Genomic DNA, 11,129 nt, shown 5'->3' with positions numbered 1-11,129 from the left:
ATCACTGAGTCTCCAGAGGGGCTGGAGGGAAAGGCGAGTGAGCGAGGAGGCGAAGGAGAGAAAGTAAGTAAGGAGAGACTGTGAGTTGTTTTTTTGTTTTTTTTTAAAGCAAAGAGGACATCTGGGTCCATCAGGACTTTGACTGCTTCACCCACACAGGTCAAAAGTCTGCCTGGCTCGGCCATACTTCCGCCCGGGGCTCTTTCTGGGTGCGTGTGTGTGTATGTGTGTGCATGCATGTATGTGTGTGTGCATGCGATGGGGTATTGTCTGGGTCATGAGGGAATGGATGGGAACCCACGTAGGGCAGGATTTATTTAAGAGTTAGTAGGTTGTCAGAGAGAAGATGATTTGTTTTAGAGAGTGGAGTGGAGGGGATGGAGGGATGTTGAAACAGCCAGATGAAAGAGTGCAGGAGGTCCGTGCTGTTGTGCTAACCCCCGTCCAGTCGGAGGTGCCCCATGTGACTTCCGCCCCACACACATCTTTCTCTGAGAAATCCCCTTAGTGAAGGCTTTCCTCTCTGGCCAACTGGATAGAATGACATGGCCCTTTCCAGAGTTTCCCAGTCATTGTATCTGAACTGAAAATGCAAACTAACAACTATTAAGTTGAATGTGTATGTGATATATTCCCAACAGTAGCAACAAAGAGACAAATGTCTTTCCTTATACTGAAACAGCCAATGAACATTTCTTAGGAAGTCTCTCATCATTCTGGTGATTTTTATGACACTGTTTTTTTCTCTCGCTTTTTTTCTCGGTCTGTGTGAAGACCATAGATCTCTGTGTGAAGGTGGCTGGGTTAATGTGTTTAATATTTCGGCTAGACATCACTTGGAAAGGGAGTCATTTGTGAAAGAGAAGCTAAGCTTCTGTCTACCTGCCAATGAAAATAAGCCAGCTGAGAACTCAAACCTCAAGAGACAGAATGGAGATGAAACATTTTTTTCCCCCTCAACATTCATTCCTCAGGATATAAATACTATAGGATACTGAAAATATTGCACAGGCCTCTTCTCTTTTTCATGCAACCACTAAGGGAAACCGTTGACGTGGCAGAATTTGTGGCAAAATGTGATACATTTAACTGATTTTACTGTGAGTTGTGTTATCCCTTCTCTTCACTGATCTCTTTTTTAATCGCACATGCCCCATTATTGTCCGAAATAGACAAATTTTGCTGAATCCTTGTGAGTGCGTAAATGCATTTGAGCATGCATGTGTGTGTGTGTGTGTGTGTGTGTGTGACTGTGTGTGTGTGTGTGTTCCTGGGTCATTACCTCCAGCTGAACAGGAGCGAAGGTCAGTGTTCTCCACGAGGGGTTAATACAATCACCATTACTGCTTCCTGCTGCTGTGCTGGGGCAGAGGAGGCTGGGACAGGAGGAAAAGAGGAGGGGGGGCAGTGAGGGCAGAGAGAGAAAGGGGCAACTCTGACATGACAGTGACAAATTGCCTTGTATTTATTCAAATGGTGTAATGTGATCTTTTGGCTGTGTTGTAATGTGTGTTTTCAGAGCGTTTGACCCTACTGATGAGTCAACACTAACGAGCTTGTAAGGAGGAGAAGGCAGCGTGAACTGTAGATGCTGGAATTAGTGGATGTTTGTTTGACGGAAACAATATTCACACACACGCACACACACCTACACACACACACACACACACACACACACACACACACACTCACAGATAAATGCAAATCTGCATAGAAGTGACATCTAACAAGTAATTTGATCTCATATTTAGTCATTAAATCTTATTTTTCTTAAAAATCCTTGTGGTCCTGCTTCTAATTTTGTTGATGTGACGTCTTTTTCCTTGGACTTTCTGATGATGATAGTAGCTATCGCTGCTCATGCTAGCGACCCACTTCTTCTATTTATTCTAAACAAGCCGCTGTTGCTGGAAAGGTAAGATGCATCACTGTGCACCAAAGGATTTTTCCTGGGAAAGAGCTACTTAACACCAGGTTTAAGAACAGTAAATGTTGCAAAAGCTTTCATGAACTGGGTAGGTGGAATCACTGTTGTATTATATCAATTGCCGATAGAGAATAGCAAAACGGATATTTACTTGTATGAAAATGTCACAGATTCTCACTTTAAAATAGGTGAAAAACTCTGCCAATGGGGGGAGATACTGTAATTCCTCTTGCTTCCTCAACGCTGTTTCAGTTGTTTGAATCATTTTCTTGGCAATATCTTGAAAAAAAAGCCAGAATAAGGCAGAGTGCTCCACTGCCACGTGTCAGATTTTTTCACTTGTTTTGAGAAAAATACAATTTTAACACTCAATACTAGGCTAAGTAACTTTTTAAACTGCAGTAGAAGGAACCTATAACCTAGGACTTATTACTTCCCTATAACTGGTAAAAAAAAATACTAATGACGGCTGAAAAGAGAGACCACTGATCGCTCTGACGGAACGATCAGACAGACCGAATCCCAGCAGAGACACAGAACAGCCAGCGCTCCAAACAGAACAGATGATGGTTTCCTCTGCTGGGTCTCTTCGCTCTGCCCTCTGGGTTATTGATACAGACACCTGCAGGGATCCGGGAAGTCGACACACACCAACGAACACAGCCAACACACACACACACACACACACACACACACACACAAACCAATACACTGAGCCAGCACACTGCAGGGTGAGTCATGGAGAGTTGAGGTCAGTGCAGAGATCTGGTGATATTACAGGGAGGAGAGAGGGGAAGCACCTGCTCAGACAGGCCTCGATGAGAGGAGGATGGGTTAAGTAGAGGGGAAGACAGGATGAGTGTGCGACAGGTAGTAGAAAAGGGATGAAAAACTGCGAGGCACTAAAACTGTAGAGGGCAAACTGTTCTGAATGCGAAATATATCAGCTTTACCTCTCAATAGCTCAGGGATCTCCCGCATATCTCGCCTCCCTGTCCTGTTTGATGCATTTTTCTTTTCAGTTCCGCAACTGTTTTCCCCTCTTTTTCCCCTCAATGTCCTTCTCTATCTCTCCCCTCTTCCCTGTTCCCTCTATTCCTCTCTCCTCTTCTCTTCTGGTAGTAGCCTTATCAGCGCTTGGGGGACTAACTGACATTCACACACATGCTAATGACACAACAGGATCCGCTCTGCGCTCTCCCCTCTCCCCTCTCTCGCCTCTCTCTCCCTATCTGTTTCTCTCCCTTTCTCATTCTTGCTACTTTTTCTCTTGTTCTCTCTTCCTGGGCAATTAGACAGAGGGAGAAGTCCCAGTCGGCTCGCGGTGGTAATCAAACATCTTTTTCTTGGCCATTTAACACTGGGATTAATTTCCTACAAGGTTAATTAAAGAGGCCCATCAGACAGAACTGATTATTGCAAAGGTTACTGTAGCACTGCTGCTCACTGGCTTCCCCGACTGTGTCTGTGCACACACAAACACAGATAAGCACACATATGCATGCACTTACACACACACACACATCCACACACACATATACATACATGCACCTATATATATTATATTATATTGTAAGCGAGGCGATCTGTTGTTGAAGCACGGTAAAATAGATTAAACAGCGTCACACCTGATGAATCACTGACCATGAGCATGTGAATTAATCCACAGTCCAGTGTCTAAAAGGCCAAAATGTTTGAATATTTGTTTGACATTTTATTGAAGACCTATTAGATGTTTTTGGTTTAGCACCACCAACAAAGAAACACTGGGATATCCTTTTAGATATCAAGACTCATGTGAATTAATCCCTCATCTCACTGAAACAACACTATTAAAGGTGCAATATATCATTATTAAATTAATTGGTATAAACACGAGACCATGGTCAAGATGATTGGCAACCTCTATTTCACATTGTTAGTGCTAGTGTTTCTCAAAATAAAGACCGCATTTCCCATAAACCCCATTGCTTCCTGTTGAAAAGATGTTGCTATATGTCCCGCCTCCCCATTCCTGCATTTTTTCCCCCTCTTTTTCACTTTCCTAAATAAACAGGCTGAAAGTGATTTTTCTGTAGGTCTTTCACTCAACCTACCATCTACCACTGTGAGAAACTCAGCTCTGTTTGCACTGGAAGAACTGATTTTTGTTTTGTGGTATACGAAGCAAAATCCGGTGGTACACAACATAAAATTGCTGTGTAGAGACCGGTAGAGGCTGCCAATCTTCTCGCCGATGGTATCATTTGTTTATGGATATTAAACGAATGTTTCAAAATTAATGTTGTAGTGATTTATTGATGTTAATATTCCACACAAAGTACCTTATTTACCCTAAAACATGTTTTGATATAGTGTGTCTGGGAGATTGTTTACTGTGCATTGTGTGTTTACAGTGTTTTTGTATTTGCATATGTCTCCTGCTGCATGGTTGACCTGTAAATCATGTTACCCATGGAGAATGAGCTGTGATTGGCCATGTCCACCACTCTGCAATTGCAGAGAACAAAGGTCACCATGACAGGTATAACTAGACAGAGAAAACATTCCTCTCCAACCGGTTACCATAACAGCAGCGAGGAAGTCCAGGGTCACAGTCCATAACACACACACACACACACACACACACACACACACACACACACACACACACACACACACACACACACTCGTGCACACAAGCAGTCTCAATTAGCAGAGCATCAGCCATTCTTCTGAATGTCAGCCTGTTTCTGTTTATGCTGCACAGTGAGAAAGAGCCCTCAGGTGACACACACACTCTCTCGCTCACACACACACACACACAGTCACACATGTGCAGGTTCATTAGCATGCTAATTGGAGGTGAGGACGGTGTGGTGTGGAGGTGGCACAGAGCAGCCCTAGTGTATTAATCACAGGCCTGGGGAGACCAGCTGACTCCCCAGCCTGGACCGTCAGCCCCTTTACCCAGCTCACCCCTCGCCCTGCACCTCCCTCCACCCCGTCTGCCCACCTCCTCTCCTCCCACAAAAGCCATCCTCTATTACTCCCTGCCCAGCTGGTACAGGGCGCTTCAATGCACAAGGACTGCTGTTGTGTTCACCAGCTATTTTTTTTTTTGCTTTTCAATCTGAGAACATAATCTAAAACGTTTGTTGAGACCCAAGTTTCAAGGTTTCCTTCACTGTCTCCTTCAAAATCTTTTCTTTGGGCATAAACAGTACATTGTATGCCATCCCAAAAATGAGATATGAGAAAAGTAATGTCTCTTAACAGAAAATTGAAACAAATTCTGGCACTTTTTTGAGGATAGGCAGCTGGTAGGCAGAAGGTAACTCAAGGCCTTAACATTACATGGTGCAACCTGTTTCCTTGCCTGCTGCTTGTTGGGGAGCTGGATGGACAGGCAGGGGATTGAATGACTAGTTTTATCAATTCACTTTTCACTTAAGGACCCCATAATGTCTGCCTGAGTCAATAAAACTAACATTTGAGATGAACGCAAGGGTGTTTTAACTGGTATGAGATGCACTATATCTTTTATTTCACTGTTTAATGACACTGTACCCATCCTAGATATATGACAGAGACAGAGCTGATATATGAATATGTTCAAAGCTCCAGTGTTATGCAGGCAGAGAGAGAGGCAGAGAGAGAGGCAGAGAGAGAGAGATGAAGCAGCCAAAAGTAACCTGCTGTTACAGTAACAAGGGACCCTGATAACACAGTAATAACAGGCTAATCGTATTTGGGTTCAGAAACCACAACATGCTAATTCAATTAGCTTAATAAGCCCCTGTAGATAAAGGGCTTGTTTCGGCTGCCGTGATTGGCTCAAGGTCCCAGGGAGGCGGTCCTCTGGGGCAGGAAGTCTCAGCATTCGCCGCCACCAGTAGAGGGGGAACTTCCAACGCACCGGAGTACAGTCAGTAGCCCCTGTGTGTGTGTGTGTGTGTGTGTGTGTGTGTGTGTGTGTGTGTGTGTGTCTGTGTGTGCGTTTTGGGATATTGAGAGAGGTAAGTTCTTGGAAATTGTACATATACACTCCCCCGTCTTTCTCACACACACACACAGACACACACATTAACTTGAATAGTCTGGCTGTCAATGATCCATTGACTAAATGCAAACACATAAGTGGGCGGAGGCCACACTGTATGTCTCTGTATGATGCATTACTGAGTCGTATCCATGGAGATGCCAAGTTGAGAGGCAGCTAAACCATGCCAACACAGAATGATGCTGGCTTTGCTCTCAACACATCAGACCTGGGTCAAATATATCATATGCAAAAATGTGGTCAATCACAGAAAAGTATACCAAGTTATCTTGAATTAGACTTCAAATAGTGTAGATCTTTCTCCTATATGGCAAACTCCATCCATTCTGGACTCCAAGTGGATTAAAACAAACACTAAACATTATTGGCAAATATTAATGAGGAAGACTAACTACCACTTCCTTGGTGGTGTGATCATGACCCACATGCTCTCTTGTTTAGAGCGTTTACAGGTTCAACCACTGAATTCTCCAGGGAAGCAAATCCATCGCTCCCCGCTCCTTAGTTTTCGAAAACTCCGGATCCTCTTAAAGTTTCAGCCACGATGAGGAAAAAAAGTCGCTCGTCCCTTGGAACTTTCTTTTTTTGTTTGTCTCCACAAACACGCAGCACAATGCCGAACAAAACCATTCTTAGTCTATTGTCCTCGTCCTCTGTCTCAGTTCGCTCTGTGCGTCTGTCTCGGTGCTGGGGTCTTTGTGTGGGGAAGCAGAGAAAGGCATGGCAGTATTGTTTCAGAGGCTGAGGAGGAGAATGGAACTGTTACAGTGGAGAGAATTGGCAGCTGAGCCCAGCGAGGAGATTCTCCACACAGTATTAGGGAGAGGGATCACACCGCTCCACCACCACGCTGCCCCCCCCCCCACCCTCCACCCCAACACACACACACACACACACACACACCAAAACTAGATGAGACACACAGCCTCGACCCCCTCCTCTTCCCTGTGAAATCTGCATTCTCTCTTAACCCTTTGTTTCACAGCAGACGAGCTAATCTGTTTATGGGTGTTTGTGAGGGCGCCTTTGTTTATGCCACGCACACATGCATGTGCACACGCATGCACACGCACGTACACACACACACACACACACACACATGCACACGCACACACACAGTAACACACACACACACACACACACACATTAATCTGCAGGCCACGAGCCAGCTGACACCAGCAGAATACAACACCAATCCCCCTAGACTCTCTCTCTCTCTCTCTCTCTCTTACACAGAGAAACACACTCTCCCTCTTTCTTTCTCTTTTCTCCCTTTCTTTCTCTCTCCCTAGTTCCCAACTGTGTGTGTGTGTGTGTGTGTATGTGTGTGTGTGTGTGTGTATGTGTGTGTGTGTGCAATGTGTGAGCACATGCATACACTATAGGCCTATAGAACGAGGGGGATGGTGCATCTGATCAGCAATATGTAAAGGAGATAAGAGTGGAGGCAGCGACAAATGAACAGAGAGGCGGTGGTGGGAGAGAGAGAGAGAGAGAGGGAGAGAAGGGAAGGTGTCTTGAGGCAACTGCTGTAAATAACATAGCGTGTATTTAAAGAAGGATTTGTTGAGAAGCAGAGGGCACAGCTGGAACTGCACTGTACACATCAGCGAAATACTCTCCCTATCTGCCTGGGCTTCTCTCTCTCTCTCTCTCTCTCTCTCTCTCTGTCTCTCTCTCTCTCTCCCTCTCTCTCCCCACACACCAGCTCCATCCCCTTCATCAAACGTCACAGCAATTTGAGAGATTAGACAGCGCGGATTAGACAACACAAGGCTGCCTCTTTCTGAAGAGTCGGATGCCTTTGTGCTCCATTCTTTTCGCCTCTTTCATTTCATAAGACGATATTATATCAAGCAGTGGTAAGAATTTCACATTCACAATGCGGCGTCTCAGTCGACTCACTGACTGGGATATGAGAGAAGAGTAATTATGTAAGAAGTAAACACTTTTTGCTGGCTGCTTATTCCACCTTGCAGTGCCATACTTGTTTATTGGTTGGCCTTACTAGATTTCCCTGCCTCTATTTCTCCACTGATTAATGAGATACACACACACACACGCACACACACGCACACAACTCATACACATCCACACAAAGGCACGTGCTCTCAACACCAGCTCCCCTCTCACCAACTTAGCGGCGCTATTAGTAATGATTGAACCCTATCCAGTGGATGTAATATATTAGCAGGGAGATTATTCTGACGTTAAAACATGTTCCCTGTGCTGACAGCATCATCAATCACCCTCACACTGCCTGTAGAAGACTCACACACTGGACATAATTGCTTCAGCATGGGGTTGGGGAGAGAGGGGGAGAGAGGGGGAGAGAGGGGGAGAGAGGGGGAGGGAGGGGAAGAGAGAGAGAAGGAGAGGCTGGAGAGTGTGTGAGATGCAGTGTGCGTGAGTATTTGCATGTTAGCCAAACGGGCAAGTGCAACACTGAGAATAAGGGACACTGCAATTCCTGGGCTTGTGTCACACACGATATTTGATGATCCAGATTAGTCCCAAAACCAGCCCTAATCTGTGTCATTGCTCACTTATCGGAAATAATTGTTTTTATTACCAGCTGCCTCTTGTGTACGAGTCCCACACCGGAGAATATATATAAAACTGCTTTTCCCTCGCTTTCTCGTCCCTCCATCCTCGATTCACCCGTACCTCTCCTCCTCTCTCTCTTTCCAACCTGTCTTCTCCTCCCTCGCTCTGCTGTCTATCTTTCTCTCACCTGCCTATGCCATTACTTTTTCATCACTAAAACCTATTTGCATGCTGCTCACAGTGAGGTGTAGATGTAACACCGCGGCCTGTGAAACCCACCTTTGTATTTCTCTTATCTGATATAATCCATGCTATTCCATGCTACTCCCCCTCGTTCTATAGCAGCGAGCCTCTCTCTCTCTCCCTCTCTCTCTCTCTCTCTCTCTCTCTCTCTCTCTCTCTCCCTCTCTCTCTCTGTAATGTGATCCAGTGATTAGTATTCTGCTCAGGCGTTAGGGTGGAAAGCAGAGTGGCTGCCGAGAGGTGTCCTGAATCACATCACTCATATTCCTCTATGTATGTGTGTGTTTGTGTGTGTGTGTGTGTGTGTGTGTGTGTGTGAGAGAGAGAGAGAGAAAGAGAGAGGGAGAGAGAAAGAGAGGGAGAGAGAGAGAGTGTGTGTGTATGTGTTACCCTGAACCAAATCAATCTTATATCACTGACTGGCCACTAAGTGTTGCATGTGTAAGCGACACTCAGCGTTGTTTAAACACACATTTACCATCTAACTGAGCTGCTGTACTGCCATTTGTCAGTTTTCCCTATGGTGTGTGTTTGTGTGTATGTGTGTGTGTGTGTGTGTGTGTGTGTAGGTGTGTATGTGTGTGTGCGTGCATGTGTGTCCGCACACGCGCCAAGGTCAACCGCACCTCATCTCTCCTGGCTAGTAAATGCAGACACTCCTTCCTTCCACAGCTGAATGTAACAGTTACTCCACAGTTGAAATCTATCCATGACCATTTTCTTATTCCATAGAAATAAAGAAAGATATGTCACTATTATATATTTCTCTCATCTGACATAATACATGCTATTCCAGAAAGCCACATTCCTGCATGTGTACTAAGTGCTGATTAGTCAGCTGGACAAGCTTCATTTACTATACGGAAATTATCTAGTTACACGATGTGAATTAGCAGGGTTACAGCTGTATAGTATTCCTTTGTCAGGCGTGTTAATATGCTATAAAAATTCTGAAATTACAAATAAAATGTTTTATAGCCTGTAAACAACAGTGTAAAATACAAATGGGCTGGAGCTGGCAAACCTCCTGACAGGCCAACAAGGGCATAAAATAAACGCTCAGTCCGAGTTCTCCGACCATGGAAGTAGTTATTTTCCAGGGAAATCTCAGCGGGTTAAGAATACACTCTTCCCAGGCCTTACCGCACAGAGCCTGCCCCGGCCGCGCCCAATCGTACATTTGTATTAGATTGAGCTCAAGGCCACGTTGTGCAGGGTTTTACTTTTTGAAATGTAAACACATTGCTTACAACTTTCTCAAAACTGGTCGGTAACATAATCCACCTGGAGACTCAGAAAGCTCATTAGCATGGTGGAATACATTTCAGTACATTTTGGATTAATTCGCCTCCAATACCCATTCTGCAGTAACACAAACAGTTTATTCCAATTCTCAGACTGCAATTTGAATTGTGCCACTATCATCATCTAAAACCATTATGACCATTATTTTGGGACATGGAAAATTTGTCTAAATATCTTTTCCCCTCCTACATTTTTGTGAGCAACAACATGTATTCACCAATTTTATGACAAGTGTCCTTGTGTGAAGAAAATGGGAAAACAGAAATTTAATTTGACTATGAACTACCAGAAATGCCGCTACACTGCGAGGATATTACCATACAAATATCACAAGCGGTAAGTTCCATACAAGACATGCTTTACAAAAAGGTGGAGAGACTAGAGAGTGATGCGGTGCACAGGTACACAGAGAGATAAAAAGAGAGTGTGTGTGTGTGTATGTGTGGGTGTGTGACTGGGGTGTGTGACCGGGGGGTGAGAGAGGAAGATGGAGTGTGTGTGCATGCATTAAAATAGGGGATTTTCTTGTCAGAGTAGCAGGGTTGGGGATTAGTTTAGGATCTGACTGAGACAGAGAAGAGGAGGGCTGATGACTTTAGCTACATAAAGAGATGACTGGGCAAATATAGGCACATACATCAATATCAGCGCCGAGGCACATTATAGCGACACCCAACTGGGCGAAACACATACAGTAGACAGCCGTGGAGATTTTCTTTGTTTATGCATGACTGGAGAGAAGGAAATTAATATCAGTGAATTGAATCCGCTCCTATGGAAAATCTTTATGCTTCCCCAAACCTCAGACTCACACACCGAAATAGATGCAAGTGACACACACAAGCCCCCCCCCCACCCACACACACACACACACACACACACACACACACACACACACACACATGAACACACACACACACACACACTGCTGAGAGACGGGCTCTAAAATAACCTCTGTTCCAGCTGGTGGACTGCTGAGGCTCCTGCTGGGCTGTTTTAATGGGGAAAATTAGCCAAGCAGAAAGGTGGATCCTGTTTGTTATGCTCCACTGTCCCCTTCCACAC

This window comes from Centroberyx affinis, unplaced genomic scaffold (genome assembly GCF_046629955.1).
Source record: "Centroberyx affinis isolate AG114_WGS23_722 - 3 ecotype Tasmania unplaced genomic scaffold, CSIRO-AGI_Caff_v1 ptg001467l_1, whole genome shotgun sequence".
NCBI lineage: Eukaryota > Metazoa > Chordata > Actinopteri > Beryciformes > Berycidae > Centroberyx > Centroberyx affinis.
This window is presented reverse-complemented; position numbering follows the sequence as displayed.